This window comes from Canis lupus, chromosome 32 (genome assembly GCF_048164855.1).
Source record: "Canis lupus baileyi chromosome 32, mCanLup2.hap1, whole genome shotgun sequence".
NCBI lineage: Eukaryota > Metazoa > Chordata > Mammalia > Carnivora > Canidae > Canis > Canis lupus.
The window spans coordinates 12,024,687-12,041,931 of NC_132869.1; the positions used below are offsets into that span (position 1 = coordinate 12,024,687).

The 17,245-nt window shown below is 42.1% G+C and overlaps 1 protein-coding gene across 3 annotated transcripts in view; it reads left to right on the top strand.

Moving 5' to 3' along the window:
- Positions 1-627: 627 nt before the first annotated feature.
- The window catches only part of MGA (MAX dimerization protein MGA), a 173,996-nt gene continuing 157,378 nt past the window's right edge, over positions 628-17,245 (top strand). Inside the window, exon 1 of one of the 3 annotated variants that reach the window (XM_072808577.1) lies at positions 628-738. The gene's annotated coding sequence lies outside the window, so the exon portion shown is untranslated. Of the gene's footprint in view, positions 739-929; positions 1,030-17,245 lie in introns of those variants that run through there. The other 2 variants (XM_072808576.1, XM_072808585.1) reach the window with 2 other exon arrangements.

The following is a 17,245-nucleotide window of genomic DNA, read 5'->3' on the forward strand; positions in this document are numbered from 1 at the left end:
GTTTGGCCTGGAGGTCGATCTATGAATACTACAAAATTAACTCATTCTGACCTAAGACCACCTTTTCTCAGCGTTAGCAGATAGGTGTTTTTTCTCGGTTCTAATATACCATACCTAGGGCAAGTTGAACCAGAAAATGTAATAGAGCCACATCTTTGTACCCTTTAAAATGCCTCCTGCTTCTTCCACCCCCCCCCCCCCCTTTCCCCAACAATAGCCGTGAGGTTACCATAAAAAGTCTGGTCTTCTAAGAGAAACGCCGAGTATTATTTCCACTTCCTAGTGGGGTTTGTAGTTAAGCCGTATTTAAATTAGTACTCTTTCCCACTAACCATGAAAGGCTAATAGTTTCATTGTAGGCAAATGCTCTTGCTATTTTTCTGCAATGTTCACAAAGGCACTCAGCAGGCTCTAAATGCACGCTCCACGAAGAAAGGTTGAGCGGTTTCCCCAAGACCACACGGAGTAACAAGTGGGGGAAGGGGCACTCAAAGTGCCAGTTACACCCAGTCACACTCCCATAATTATTCAAACCGCCTCATTCCCAGCCCAAGAACCGGGCTTTCAAGGGGACATGAAAGGAACACCCCGGAGGTGAGAGCCAGGAAACCGGGAGAGGTGCTTTTCCCGGCATGCTCTGCAGCCCACTGAGGGGCGCCAGACGTATCCCGGCGTGCATCGGGGAGCGCCCAAGGGCGATGGTTCCCGGCTCCCGGAGAGGCACGCGAAGTTAAACCGGTAGGTGTGAGCTTCCTTAGTTTTGAGACCCGGCTTTCTCGTTTCCCCTTTAGGAATGTAACCCTAAGGAGGCAAAAAAGGAGGTCCTCTAACTACCCTCCCTTTCCGCGTGCGAACGACTTTCGGCGCCGCTTCGAGCACGGTGCCAGGTGATTAGCGGTTAGGGGCGGGCCTGAGCTGAACACGTGACCAAAGCTGGCAGCCAATGACTAGCCGGGTGGTCCGGCAGCGCGAGGATTCCGGGACGGTGAGCCGAGCGGTGCGTGGGCCCGTTCCGGTCGGCCTTGGCAGGTACGCGCAGGCGCCTTGGTTGCCATGCGCCCCGTTAGTCCCCACGCGCCCCGTGGCTTGTACTTGGCGCGAGGTGTTAAGAGTATGTTTGGGTGTTTTTTTTGGGGGGGAAGGGGGAAATGGGGGGGCAGCGGCGTCACGTGGACGCCACAGCCAATCGCAGGCTGAGGCGCACCCACAGCTTTCCCCGGCGCCCCGGGGTGCGACGTGTTCAGTGAGGTTCGGCTCAGCCGTCACGGTCTGAGCGCTCTTTCGAAGCGCGTGTGCGGCCTGTAAAATCTGGCCACGGGTTTTCGTGGCGTCCTGCCCTGCCGTGAGCACGGACGACAAGTTCTCGGCAAAATGGCTGCTGGAAAGAGTCGCCTAGCAGGGGGAGCGCTGGGGCCGCGTGAAGGTCACATGACGAGGTTGGCAGCGCGTGCTGCTGGCGCGGGGAAGGGGGAGGACGGCAGGCAGAGGCGTGGCCAGTCACGTGCCGTCTACTGCGCCGACCTGTGGTTTTCTCTAGTGTCCTTGCTGCGGCGTGATCCCTCTGCTTTTGCTCCTCCCACCTCGAAGCGTGGCAGTCGTCGGCGAGAGGCTGTGTGATGTGGTGTAATGAGCTGTGGTCTGGGAATTAGAGGACCTGGGGTCTAGGCCCTTGGCTACTTTTGTAATGAGCAAGCCCTGTTGCCGCTCCTGGCCTCCATTTTCTCATTTGTGTTAGTTCTGTGGAAGATTTTTTTAAGGCTTCTTTATGGCAGGTGACCTCTACCTAATCCCAATGTCATGCAGATAACAAAAGAATAAAGAATGAAGTGAGACCATTCCGTTTCTCCACAAGAAAAAAAACCAAAAAACAAAAACCCACACTGTATCTCCCCATCATTAGCGATGTGGGAAACCTGGAGGTAATTTCTTAAAATCTGGGCATGTCTGTCCATATTTATCGATTGCGTTTATACTCTGTGCCTTCTCCCTCTGTCATTTGAAAAGTATACTTTTAGAGGGCTAGGCTCTATGTGTTTCCTGGAAAAAAAAATCAAGAAATTAGTACAGTCTATTAACTGTGGAGCTAGGAGAACAAGTAATTAGAAGAGACTTGCTGATGCTTGGTAAGGCTAGGACTAAAAGTTCCTAGAAGTTGTCTTCTCCACTGGGTGGGCCAGTATTTGTAAAATTTTTGAGGTTTCCTTGCCACCAATCTTTGATGTTTTTCATAGGTTTCTGTTCCCAGCTCCAACACTTCATTTTGTCAAGGGTTAGGACTTTAGTGAAATGAGCAGGCATTAATTATGTATTTTTCCTATCACTGCTTACGTTTTGTGCTTCCCTTTGATTTATCTTAAAGGGCCTTTGAATTTTGTGGGTGCACATTTTTTGAGTAAGCATTATAACAAGTTACCACTTCTGAACAATTATGATAGTTAAAATCTTTCTCGGTTAATATTTTACATGTCTTAATTCATTTAGTTTTGTTAAGCCTTTGAGGTAAGTATTATTACTTTTCTTTTACCAACAAAGAAAATAGAGACAGGTTAAGTAACTTGCATTAGCTTGTGTGGCTGATCATTTCACAGAATTCCAACCATAACGCATTTTGAAAATTTGACAGAATGATCCCATAGTTCATTTGGAAGAATGAATCTGTAATGTAAGAAAACTTTTGAAAGAGTAGAGTATGTGTGTGTGGGGACTTGCATTAGTGAGTATACAAGTAAAACTATGATAAAATAATGAGTAGTAACTTTGGAATAGACAGCAGTGGTACAAAACAGTAAATTTAGAAGTATATAAAGCTATTTAGCATTATAAAGGTGGAATTTCACATTATTGGAGAGAGAATTTCAAAATTGTGTTGGAACAACTGGCTAACCATTTGAAAAATAATAATAAAATGGAGTCCTACCTTAAAATGTAAGTAAAATAAAATCTAAGTAAATAGTTAAATATAAATGTGAAGTCAGTGGGTGCCTGGCTGGATCATTTGGTAGGGCATGCAACTCTTGATTCGAACCCCACGTTGGGTGTAGAGGTTACTCAAAATAAAATCTTTATTTTTTATTTATTTTATTTAAAAAATATTTTATTTATTCATGAGAGAGAGACAGAGAGAGAGAGAGAGAGAGGGGCAGAGACACAGGCAGAGGGAAAAGCAGGCTCCATGCAGGGAGCCTGATGTGGGACTTGATCCTGCGACTCCAGGATCACGCCCTGGGCTGAAGGCGGGTGCCAAAACGCTGGGCCACCCAGGGATCCCCAAAAATAAAATCTGTAAAAAAAAAAAAAAAAAAAAAAAGTGAAGTCAGAAAATAGCTACTTTAAAAAATTGGGTAAATATTTTTCCTGTCTTGAAATGGGATGAGCTGTTCTAAGCATGATTGTAAAGGCAGAATCCATAAAGGCAGATGTTGTTTGAAAAATTGCATAAAATAACCTTGTAGTTGGCAAAAACATCATTAAAAGAGATTTATTTGCTAAGTATTTAACATATTTGTTGAGTGCTTACTATGTGCCAGGCAGTTTTTCCAGGTGTAGGTATCCAGTGATGAGCAATGCCAGCAATGCCAATGAGCAATGTGGAGGGAAAAAATTTGCACCATGTGTTGGATTTATAAGTTTAATGACTTTAATATCTAGTAGATGGGCAAAAGATATAGATAGGTAGATCACATACATAAAGAAATAGAAATAACCAATAAAGCACTTACAAGTAACAAAGTAACACAAAACAACTTTTTCCCCCCAGTTGGGCAGATTTTCATATACATAATAAGTGTTAATATTGTATTGTCACAGGAGTGAGGAAATTGGCACACTCATACACTGTTGTTAGGATATAGTAACATGTGAACATCTATTTTGAAGGATATTTTGGCTGTACTTACTGAAAGCATTCCAACCTGTATGCTGGACTCCGCAGCTTTTCTTCTTGGTTAAGGCACTAATTTGTAAGTTCCTAAAGATGTTTAAGAGTTGTTTTTGTAGTATTTTTTATAATAGCTAAGACTTGAGGGGTACCTGGGGGTTCAGTCCTGTAAGTGTATGCCTTCAGCTCAGGTCACGATCCCAGGGTCTTGAGGTCAAGCCCCACACTGAGCTCCCTGCTCAGCACGGAGTCTGCCTCTCCTCCGTCTGCCTCTCCCTCAGCTCATGCTCTCTAAGTAAATAAATAAAATCTTAAAAATAATAGCTAAAACTTGGAAACATTTACATGTTAAGTAATAGATGGTTAAATAAATATGGTACTTTTATAGAGGAAGGGTAATACCTTGTAGCTAGTAGACATAGATTTCTAATTACTTGGAAAGCATGTCAAGCAAAATGTGTAGGAAGATTGCATTTTTGTAGGAGTGTACCTATATGTGTCTAAAAGTCTAAAATTTACATAAAAGTTTAAAATGGTATACATCAGATGTAAACTAATGGTGATTTTATTTGAGTGGTAGAGTTTTTTTTTTTTAAGATTTTATTTATTCATGAGAGGTACACAGAGAGGCAGAAACATAGGCAGAGGGAGAGAAGCAGGCTCCATGCAGGGAGCCCAATGTGGGACTCGATCCCAGGTCTGCAGGATCACGCCCTGGGCTGAAGGCAGATGCTTTAACCGCCGAGCCACCCGAGCCACCCGAGCCACCCAGGTGTCCCAAGGTTTTGGATGAATTTAATTAAAAAACAAACATTTAAAAAATATTTTATTTATTTATTTGACAGTAAGAGTAGCGTCAGGCAGAGGGAGAAGCAAGGAGTCTGATGTGGGGCTCAATCCTAGGACGCTGGGGTCATGACCTGAACTGAAGGCAAATTCTTTTTTTTTTTTTTAAATGTTTATTTATTTATGATAGTCACAGAGAGAGAAAGAGAGAGAGGCAGAGACACAGGCAGAGGGAGAAGCAGGCTCCATGCACCGGAAGCCCGATGTGGGATTCGATCCCGGGTCTCCAGGATCGCGCCCTGGGCCAAAGGCAGGCGCCAAACCCCTGCGCCACCCAGGGATCCCTGAAGGCAAATTCTTAACCGATTGAGCCACCGGGTGCCCCATAAACATTTTTTTTTAGAACAGTTTTAGATTTAGAGAAAAACTGCAAAGGTAATATAGAGTTTCCATACACCCAACACCTAGTTTTCTGTGTTCATATGTTTGTATGATATATGTACTGTAAAGAATGAACCAATAAATACTAATACCTCATTTTTTTTTTTTTTAAGATTTTATTTATTTATTCATGAGAGACAGAGAGGCAGAGACATAGGCAGGGGGAGAAGGAGGCTCCTCGCAGGGAGCCCGATGTGAGACTCAATCCCAGGACTCCAGGGTCACGCCCTGGGCCAAAGGCAGATAGATGCTCAACCGCTGAGCCACCCAGGCGTCCCCTAATACATAATTTTTAACTAAAGTCCATAGTATAATCAGGTTTCTTTAGTTTTTATCTGATGTCCTTTTCCTGTTCCAGTATTCCATCCAGGATAGCAATACTTTTTTTTTTTTAGATTTTATTTATTTATTCATCATAGTTACAGAGAGAGAGAGAGAGAGAGAGGCAGAGACACAGGCAGAGGGAGAAGCAGGCTCCATGCAGGGAGCCTGATGTGGGATTCGATCCCGGGTCTCCAGGATCGCGCCCTGGGCCAAAGGCAGGCGCCAAACCGCTGCGCCACCCGGGGATCCCTGTTTTGTTTTAAATGTACTAATGCTTTATTTTATTTTTTAAAAGTTTTTAAACTTTCGCCCTGGGCCGAAGGCAGGCGCTAAACCATTGGGCCACCCAGGGATTCCCCGCTCCCCCCGCCAAAAAAAATCTAAACTTTTTTAGATTTATTTATTCATTCATTCATTCATTCATAGACACACAGAGAGGCAGAGACACAGGCAGAGAGAGAGGGAGAAGTAGGCTCCATGCAGGGAGCCCGATGTTGGACTTGATCCCGGGTCTCCAGGATCACACCCCAGGCTGCAGGCGGCGCCAAACCGCTGTGCCACCGGGGCTGCCCTTTAAAACATTTTTAAATTAAAAAAAAAGGGAGTTTATTCATTTATTTATTTATGAGAAACAGAGAAAGAGGCAAAGACACAGGCAGAGGGAGTAGCAGGCTCTTGGCAGGAGCCTGATGTGGGACTCTATCCCGGGACTCTTTGATCATGCTCTGAGTTAAAGGCAGATGCTCAACTGCTGAGTTACCCAGGCATCCCAATTTTTAAAAAGTTTTGTTTTAATTACAGTTAGTTGGGGTACCTGGCTGGCTCATATGATTCTTGATCTTGGGTTGTGAGTTTGAGCCCCACACCGGAAGTAGAGATTACTTAAAACCTTAGGGGTACTTGGGTGGCTTGGTTTGTTAAGGGGCTGCTTTCAGCTTGGGTCATGATCTCAGGGTCCTGGGGTAGAGCCTGAAATCAAGGCCTACGTTGGGCTCCCTGCTTGGTGGGGAGTCTGCTTCTCCCTTTCTTTCCCCCACCCCAGGCTCTCTCTCAAAAAAATAAGTAAAATCTTAAATATTAGTTTCAAGTGTATAATATAATGATTTAATACTTCCATACATCACCCGGAGCTCATTACAACAAATGCACTTTTTTTTTTTAAACAAGTGGATTCCTTAATCCCCATAACCTATTCCCATCCCCCTACCTACCTTCCATATCCCTCAGGTTTTTCTTTATAGTTGAGTTTGTTTCTTGGTTTGTCCCCCCCCTTTTTTTTGCCCCTTTTCTTATTAAAAAAAGTATTACTATTTTTTAAAGATTCTATTTATTTATTCGTGAGAGACAGAGAGAGAGGCAGAGACACAGGCAGAGGGAGAAGCAGGCTCCATGCAGGGAGTCCAGTGTGGGACTCGATCCCGGGACTCCAGGATCATGCCCTGGGCCGAAGGCAGGCGCTAAACCATTGGGCCACCCAGGGATTCCCCCCCGCCAAAAAAAAAAAAAAAATTACGTAAGTACTCTCTATATCCAGTGTGGGGTTCGAACTCACAACTCTGAGATCAAGAGTAGCATGTTCCACAGACTGAGCCAGCCAGGTGCTCCTCATTTGTGGTTTCTTAAATTCCACATATGAGTGAAATCATATGGTATTTGTCTTTCTCTGGCTTATTCCACTTAGTATTCTACTCCCTAGCTCTATCCATGTTGTTGCAAATGGCAGGATTTCATTCTTTTTTTTTATGACAAATATTCTGTTGTGTATACCACATGTTCTTTATCCACTCATCAATTGATGAACTCTTGGGCTATTTCCATGATTTGGCTATTGTAGATAATGCTGCTATACTAATGCTCTATTAATGGATAAAATTCCAGGGAAGAAGGTATGAGGGGGGAAAAGGAAGTTAGGTCAGGAAAAAGTAAAAACAAACAAGGGATGTATTATCAGGATGGCTGTAGCTTCATTGCAAACAAAGCTGGTTGCTTGATCTTCCGAGGTATCTCCAGAGAGTTCATATGAAGCTTTGCCTTTCAGAACTGTTACATAGCCACAATACTTTTGATAATTATGTCCCCTTGGGATCTTCTTGGTTATAATAGTTTCTCAGACTCTTTTTTAGCATATGAAAATTTATTACTGTCGAATTTTCACCATCAAAACTTACTATCTTGGGCTTTCCTTCTTGCCCTTATTTAAGGCCAAAAGGGAGATGTTGGCTACTTTGAACAACCTTGAAGTGAACTCCAGGAATGTCACTGACAGTGTGATTTTTTTTTTTAAGATTTATTTTATTTATTCATGATAGAGAGAGAGAGAGAGAGAGAGAGAGAGAGAGAGGCAAAGGCACAGGCAGAGGGAGAAGCAGGCTCCATGCAGGGAGCCTGATGTGGGACTCAATCCAGGTCTCCAGGATCACACCTTGGGCTGCAGGCGGCGCTAAACCACTGTGCCACCAGAGCTGCCCTGACAGTGTGATCTTTACAACTAAATTCAACAACAAGAATCTCATCATTTTCCTCCAGACAACCATCATTGAGTACAAAGATTGATTTTTTTTTTTCTGCCATTCTTGATCAGCTGGACTCTGACACACTTCCTGATGGCATAATTTAGCTGTTTGGCTTCAACTGCTACTTTTTCCAGCAAAATTCCCTTGCATGGCAAACGCCTCCAAAAAGGTTGGCCTTCAGGACTGTGCCCAAATGAGCTTGCTTTGCTTTGCTTTGCTTTCTTTCTTTTTTTTTTTTTGAAGATTTTATTTATGTGAGGGACAGAGAGATCATGATTTTATTTATCATGAATAAATAAAATCTTAAAAAAATTAATAAGCTCTATTGAATGCCAGGTATCATACCTAGGTCTAGGGATTGAACAGTGAATAAGACAAAGTCCCTGCTCTCATGGAATTTATACTTTGGTAAACATACAATAAACTAATAATATGATTTCCGGTATCATCACAGTGCTGTGAAGAAAACAATATAAGAGGATAGTGAGTGATGATGGTGGGTTTGATGGCTCTTTTAGGATTTTATTTATTCGTGAGAGAAACAGAAAGAGGCAGAGACACAGGCAGAGGGAGAAGCAGACTCCATGCAGGGAGCCCAGTGTGGGACCTGATCTCAGTACTCCAGGATCACGCTCTGAGTCAAAGGCAGACGTGCTCAACTGTTAAGCCACCCAGGCGTTCCATGGTGATTGTTTTAGGTAGATTGTCAGGTAAGGCTTCTCTGAGGTAGCCCTTGAGCATAAAGAGATATGAATGATAAAGGGCATGCTATGCCAATGTGGAGCATTTCAAGTGGTGAGAGAGAGTACTAATGCAAAGACTCTGGGGTGAGAATCAGTTTGCAATTTTCAAGGACATGTAAAAAAGATAACATGCTATATAGTTTGGAGATTGCTGGGGTGATAATTGGAAGTGGTAGTGGTGGGATACAATGTTAGGAAATGATACTGGGTAGTTTGTAATGTCAGATGGTAGAGTCTGGTAGACGAGAAGTGCTTTGGATTTTATTCTAAGTGTGATGGGATTCATTGGACAGTTTTTAATTTTTATTTATTTATTTATTTAAAAAAATTTTTAAAGATTATTTATTTATTCAGAGAGAGAGAGAGAGAGAGGCAGAGACACAGGCAGAGGGAGAAGTAGGCATCATACAGAGAGCCTGACGTGGGACTCGATCCAGGTCTCCAGGATCATGCCCTGGGCTGCAGGCGGCGCTAAACTGCTGCGCCACCGGGGCTGCCCTGGACAGTTTTTTAAATGAAGAAAAATGATAGTCAAATTTATGTTTTATTTTTTAGTTTAAAAATTTTTTAAAAAGATTTTATTTATTCATGAGAGACAGAGAGAAGCAGAGACATAGGCAGAGAGAGAAGCAGGCTCCCTTCGGGAAACCTGATGTGGTACTCAATCCCAGGATCCCAGGTTCAGGACCTGAGCCAAAGGCAGATGCTCAACCACTGAGCCACCCAGGTGCCCCAAATTTTTGTTTTTAAAAAGATAACTCTTGGAGAGAGAAGAGGGACTGTAGGAAACCACTTAGAAGTCAGTGGAATGGTAAGCAGAAGTATGCTTCTGGGAGTATCTGGGAGGCAGTGATAGAGGCAATGAGAAGGGATCCAATTCAGGGTATATTTTGAAGGTAGAACCAATAGAGTTTGCTGGTAGTTTAGTTAGAAAGAGGGAATCACAGATGTAACAAGGTTTTTTTTTTTTTTTTTTTAAATCTTTTTTTTTAAATATATTTTTTTAATTTTTTATTTATTTATGATAGCCACAGAGAGAGAGAGAGAGGCGCAGAGACACAGGCAGAGGGAGAAGCAGGCTCCATGCACCAGGAGCCCGACGTGGGATTCGATCCCGGGTCTCTAGGATCGCGCCCTGGGCCAAAGGCAGGCGCCAAACCGCTGCGCCACCCAGGGATCCCTGTAACAAGGTTTTTAGCTAGAGAAACTGGTGCCACATACAGAGATAGAGACTGGAAGGAACTGGTTTGGGATTTAAAATGAAGAGTTTATTTTTTTAACTTACCTTAAAGATTTATTTATTTATTTTTAGAGAGTGGAGGAGGGGCAGAGGGAGAGAATCTCAAGCCAACTCTCCACTTAGTGTATGGTGAGGGGCTTGGGCCTCCATCTCAATGACCCTAAGATCATGACCTGAACTGAAATCAAGAGTCAGATGCTTAACTTTAACGCTGAGCCAACCGGGCACCCCTAAAATGAAGAGTTTTATTGGATATTGTTGAGTTTAAGATACAAGTAGATATCTAGGAATAACCATTGAGTAAGCAGTTGACTGTGTAAGTCTGGAGTTCAGAGTCAGGGCTGTGAATATACATCTGGGATATCATCAACACATAGTGTTTTAAAAACACAAGTCTGGTAAGATCAGGCAGGAAGTAAAGAGGGTCAGTGACTGAGCCCTGAGACTCAGGTGAAGGCATGGACAGATTATACTTAGGTATCTTTTTGTATCTGCATCAGTGCAGTATTTACAGAGCTACGTGTATATGTTGTAATATCAAATCATGCCTTTGTGATAATTTTAATATGACCTAGGCTCTTTCTGAACTGATTCTTCAGGTTTTTGTCACTGCCTGCCTCAAGATTTCTGCTGTGTCCATTACCTGGGGACATAAATTCCAACTTTCATAGCTTTCATACCAGACCCATCATTGTCTTAACTCTACCCTACCTCTTTCTCCTCTGTCATGCCCAACATGTGCTGCTTGTGTATAACTCTGCATTTGCCAGGAATACTTTCTCCCCCTCTCCTTGCTCTTTGCCTCAAACTCCTACTCAAGTCTTCAGTGTCCAGCTTAGATTTGGTATGTAATTTCCCCAAATTTCCACAGATAGGAGTTGGCTCCTCACTGCATGGTACTTCCTCAGCTCTGTTGGTAGTACTTTAATTTATAGCAGAATACAAAATCAGTTGATATTTTGACTTTTTTATGCATTTGTTTCTCTAGTACTAAGCACGTATAGATGTTCAATCATAATGCTTTGAAAAAGTTTAGATGTTTTATTTTGGCAGAGTAGATAATTACAACTAGATCTTTTTGTTGTTGTTGTTTTTTTTTTGTTTTTATTTATGATAGTCACAGAGAGAGAGAGAGAGAGAGGCAGAGACACAGGCAGAGGGAGAAGCAGGCTCCATGCACCGGGAGCCCGACGTGGGATTCGATCCTGGGACTCCAGGATCGCGCCCTGGGCCAAAGGCAGGTGCCAAACCGCTGCGCCACCCAGGGATCCCACAACTAGATCTTTTTTTTTTTTTTAAATTATTTATTTATTTATGATAGTCACAGAGAGAGAGAGAGAGAGAGGCAGAGACACAGGCAGAGGGAGAAGCAGGCTCTATGCACCGGGAGCCCGACGTGGGATTCGATCCCGGGTCTCCAGGATCGCACCCTGGGCCAAAGGCAGGCGCTAAACCGCTGCGCCACCCAGGGATCCCCCACAACTAGATCTTATAATACACAGTCATATGAATTGTTAGCCGAGATTTTTAGGATTTTTTTTTAATAGTGAATTTTTCTTTTCAGTGATTTTCATTGTGATAGAATTTAGCTAGTACAAAGTTTAATGAAATGATGTCAGTTAGGGGTCTTAGTTCAAAGACATTTTAGGAATGTTTTAATCTCTAGGGCTGAATACTCATTTCTTTGGAGGCAAGCTATTATAAGATTCTTCCTTCACTTGCCTACTTTTCCACCCACCTTCTCAGTAGTCAGGAATTCTATTTTAACATTAGATGTGTACTTTGAGCTCTTTGCTGGAGAAGAAACCTAATGTAATAAATCCAGTAGAATCAGCAGTATTCGCCCCAGGAATGTTCTTTGAACTGTTGGGTAGAGGGAGGCTTAATGATGTGAATTGTAGGTTGAGGGTTTCAGTCTGTGAGCTCAAAGTAGGGTTTATTATTTTGTCATTCAATCGTAAGCATGTATTGAGTACCTACCATATATGGGCACTGTATGAGGTGCTGTGGGGGGACATACAAAGGAATAAAAGACATGGTTCTTTGCACACGAATCTCAGACAATTTAGTGGAAGAACTGAAACAACTTAAAAAAATTTAATCTTAACAGGTAGTGTATCATTAAGTGCAAAGTACTGTGTGGTATAAATCAAGGACTTTGCATTTCTTTAAACACGTAATTCTATTCTCAGGGTTATATGAAGTCTTATCTTGCATCAGTTTTCAACATTTTTTAAAAAGATTTTATTGGGATCCCTGGATGGCTCAGCAGTTTGGTGCCTGCCTTTGGCCCAGGGCATGATCCTGGAGACCCGGGATTGAGTCCCACATAGGGCTCCCTGGGTAGAGCCTGCTTCTCCCTCTGCCTGTGTCTCTGCCTTTCTCTCTTTGTGTGTTTCTCATGAATAAATAAATAAAATCTTTATTTTTTTAAAGGTTTTATTTATTCATGAGAGACAGAGAGACACAGGCAGAGGGAGAAGCAGGCTCCATGCAGGGAGCCCAACGTGGGACTTGATCCCAGGTCTCCAGGGTCACATCCTGGGCTGAAGGCGGCGCTAAACCGCTGAGCCACCCTGGCTGCCCAATTTTCAACATTTTGACTTGATTTTCAACCTCTGTGTTTTCTCCTATCTTTTAACATTTTTAGTTTCGTTAAGATATGATTTGGCTATTTGATAGATGTGATGAAAGCCGTATGTAGGAAGTGAGTGCCCTGCCAATACTTGGGTTCAAACATTTTATTCTTCCATGTTTATGAAGCAAATATGTAATTTGAAAAGGTAGTATGTCATTTATCCTTTGCAAGTGTGACAGAGGGATACTTTCATAGTTTTGCTATGTCTGGGTTTTCCTAGACATTTCTACTTAAGGGTAGGGGAGAAGAGTTACAGAACATACAAAACAAATGTGTACATATGAATGAGTTTAAAAATACTGAATTTTGTATTTGGTTTATAAAAGCAGCTTTATAATTCAAATTTAGGATTTGAAAAATATGGATAAGCACAAAGAAGAAGATAAAAGTTTTTTTAAGGTTTTATTTTATTTTTAAAGATTTTGTTTATTTATTTAAGAGATAGCAAGAGAGAGAACAAGCAGGGGGCAGAGGGGCCGGGAGAGGGAGAAGCAGGCTCCCCACTGGACAGGGGGCCTGATGTGGGACTTGATCTCAGGACTCTGGGATCACGACCTGAGCCGAAGGCAGATACTTAACCATCTGAACCACCCAAGATCCCCTTAAGATTTATTTTATTTTATTTTATTTTATTTTATTTTATTTTATTTATTTTGTTTTATTTTTATTTTCATTTTCATTTTTATTTTTTATGATTTTTATTTATTCATGAGAGAGACACAGAGAGGCAGAGAGAGGCAGAGATACAGGCAGAGGGGGAAACAGGCTCCATGCAGGAAGCCCGATGCAGGACTCAATCCTGGGTCTCCAGGATCATGCCCTAGGCTGAAGGTGGTGCGAAACTGCTGAGCTACCTGGGCTGCCCCCTTAAGATTTTATTTTTAAATAATCTCTAGACCCAACATGGGGTTCAACCTACAACCCTGAGATTAAGAGTTGCATATTCCACTCTCTGAGCCAGCCAGGTGCCCCCAGAGATAAAAAGTTTTAATATGCTATCCCTGTTAACCTTATTGATATGCTTCTAGGCTATTTTTAAGTTTAAATTTTTGTTTTATTTTTTAAGGCCCCCCTTTTTTTTAGTGCAAAGTGTTTTTTTGTTTTGTTTTGTTTTTTTAGTAAATGAATAGCTCAGATAACTTTAAAAGCAAGTGGATAATTGTCTTTGCATAAGGTTTATCTGATCAAGTTACTTTTCTACACAGTTCTACAGTGGCTTCTCATAGTTAATGGAATCAAGTTGAGACAAGTTCAGATTCTTTAGCTTAGGACTTAAAGCCCACTACCTTATGATTTATTTCATTTGCCATGTGTCTCCCTCATATATATCATTGATTTATGCATACTAAACATACTACTTTCAGGCCTCTAGATGGGGATTGGCAGACTTTTTCTGTAAAGGGCAAGAAAGTAAATATTTTAAGTTTTGTGGGCTTTATTTTTATTTAATTTTTTTTTTAATTTTTTTAAAAATTTTTATTTATTTATGATAGTCACAGAGAGAGAAAGAGAGAGGCAGAGACATAGGCAGAGGGAGAAGCAGGTTCCATGCACCGGAAGCCCGATGTGGGATTCGATCCCGGGTCTCCAGGATCGCGCCCTGGGCCAAAGGCAGGCGCCAAACCGCTGCGCCACCCAAGGATCCCAGTTTTGTGGGCTTTATTATGTCTGTCATAACTATTCAGCTCTGTTGTGGTAGCGTGAAAGCAACAATAGACATTATGTAAACAAACGATTATGGCTGTGTTCTAGGGAAACTATGGACATTGAAGTTGGAATTTCATATAATTCTTGTATGTCATAAGATTTAATTTTAATTTTTTAAACAGATTTTATTTATTCATGAGAGAGAGAGGCAGAGACACAGGCAGAGGGAGAAGCAGGCTCCATGCTGGGAGCCTGATGTGGGACTCGATCCTGGGACTCCAGGATCACTCCCTGGGCTGAAGGCAGGTGCTCAACCGCTGAGCCACCTAGGGATCCCCATTTTATTTTAATTAAAAAATTGTGTGGGCAGCCCGGGTGGCTCAGTGGTTTAGCGCTGCCTTCAGCCCAGGGCCTGGTCCTGGAGACCTGGGATCGAGTCCCGTGTCGGGCTCCGTGTATGAAGCCTGCTTCTCCCTCTGCCTGTATCTCTGCCTCTCTCTCTCTCTCTGTCTCTCATGAATAAATAAATAAAATCTTAAAAAAAAAATTTTGTTTCTAACACTCGGAAAAAAAAAATTAAGCGATTTTTACATCTGATGTGGGGCTTGAACTCATGACCCTGAGATCAAGGGTCATAAACTCTTCCAACCGAGCTAGCCAGATGCCGCTATTTTAACTTTTTTTCAACTTTCAATTTTAACTTTCCTTTTTCACATTAAAAATGTGAAAAAGTTTTCACTTTTCACAAAAGCCTATGGCAAAACATGGTTTATGGGGCTGCAGTGTGCTGACCCCTGTTCTAGACTGCCATACTTGACTGTGCTTCTGTTTTTGTTTTTGTTTTTAAGATTTATTTATTTATTTATTCATGATAGAGAGAGGCAGAGACACAGGAGGAGGGAGAAGCAGGCTCCATGCCGGGAGTCCGACGTGGGACTCGATCCCAGGACTCCAGGATCGTGCCCTGGGCCAAAGGCAGGCGCTAAACCGCTGAGCCACCCAGGGATCCCTGTGCTTCTGTTTTATTCACTATCCCCCACCTCCCATTCCCTTCCCCAGTATGACTGTCTTGCTCAAAACTACCTTAGATGCAATAGTCTCAGGGAAGTCAGAATTTGTTTTCGATCTTTTTTCTGGTGATGGAAATATTCTGTTCAAACCTCTATCAATGTGCTTATATTGTGATATTTTTAAAAAATATTTATTTGAGAGAGAGGGAGACCATGAGCAGGGTGAGGGGCAGAGGGAGAAGCAGAGAGCCCGACATGGGGCTGGGGGTTCATTCCCTGGAGTCCAGGATCGTGACCTGAGCAGAAAGCACATCCTTAACTGGCTGAATCACCCAGGTGCCCCTAGCTGTATTTTTTAAAATTGTAGTAAAAAATATATAACATATACCATTGCAACCATTTAAAAATATTTCAAAAATTTATTTTAGGGAAACAATGCACAAACAGGAGGGGCAGAGGGAGAGGGAGAGAGAATCTCAGGCAGACTCCACAATCAGTGGACAGAGCTCAGTCTCCTGACTCTGAGATCATGACCTGAGCCGAAACTGAGAGTTGGACACTTAATGGGTGTGTCCCCCAGATGCCCACCATTGTAACCATTTTGAAGTGTACAGATCTTTGACACATTCACGTTGTGCAGCCAGTTACCACCATCCATCTCTAGTGTTTTCCTCTTTCCAAGCTGAAACTGTACTCATAAAATACTAGCTTACTGTTCTCTTCCCCCAGTCCCTGGCAACCACATTCTACTTTCTACTTTGTGTCTCTGAATTGGACTACTCTAGGTACCTCACATAAGTGGAATTTTACAAAAATACTGTCCTTTCGGAACTGGCTTATTTTGTTTAGCCTAATGTCTTCAGGGTTCATCCATATTATAGCATGTGTTAGAATTTCTTTTTAATGCTGAACAATATTCCATTGTGTGTGTGTATATCACATTAAAAAAAAACTTGTTACCTGTTGATGAACACTTCAATTGCTTCCACCTTTTGTTTATTGTGGATAGTGATGCTGTGAATGTGGATGTAAAGACCTCTCTTTGAGTCTCTGCTTTCAATTCTTTTGAGTATATATCTAGAAGAATTGCTGGATCACATGATGATTCTATGTTTATTTATTTATATATTTTGAAAGATTCCATTTATTTATTCATGAGAGACACAGAGAGAGGCAGCGACACAGGCAGAGGGAGAAGCAGGCTTCATGCATGAAGCCCAACCACCGAGACACCCAGGCATCCCTATGTTTATTTTTTTGAGGAACTGCAGTGGTTGCACTTTTATTACTGAGTGTTTTTTTTTTTTTAATAGGTTTTTGGGAGTAATTTTAGATTTATAGAAAAGCTGCAAAGACTATACGAAGAGTTTCTGGGATCCCTGGGTGGCGCAGCGGTTTGGCGCCTGCCTTTGGCCCAGGGCGCGATCCTGGAGACCCGGGATCGAGTCCCACATCGGGCTCCCGGTGCATGGAGCCTGCTTCTCCCTCGGCCTGTGTCTCTGCCTCTCTCTCTCTCTCTCTCTGTGACTATCATAAATAAATAAAAGTTGAAAAAAAATATTAAAAAAAAAAAAAAAAAAAAGACTATACGAAGAGTTTCTGTATATAGCTCACCCAGTTTCCCCTTATGTTAACATCTTACATTACTAGGATGCCTAGGTGGCTCAGTGGTTGTGTCTGCCTTCGACTCAGGTCATGGTCCTGGGATCAAGTCCTGTATTAGGCTCCTTCTATCTATGTCTATGCCTCTCTCTGTGTGTCTCTCATGAATAAATAAAATCTTAAAAAAAATCTTACATTACTTTGGTACATCTCTCAAAACTAAGAAATCAATGTTGGTACATCATTCTTAGTAAACTCCCTCCTTCCCTTCCCTTCCCTTTCCTTTCCTTTCTTCTTCCCTTTTTTCTTTCCTTTCTTCTTTCCTTTCCCTTTGCTTGGATTTCATTAGTTCCATTAATGTCCTTATTCTGATCCAGAATCAAATTGAGGATACTACATTACATTTAATGCATATATATATATT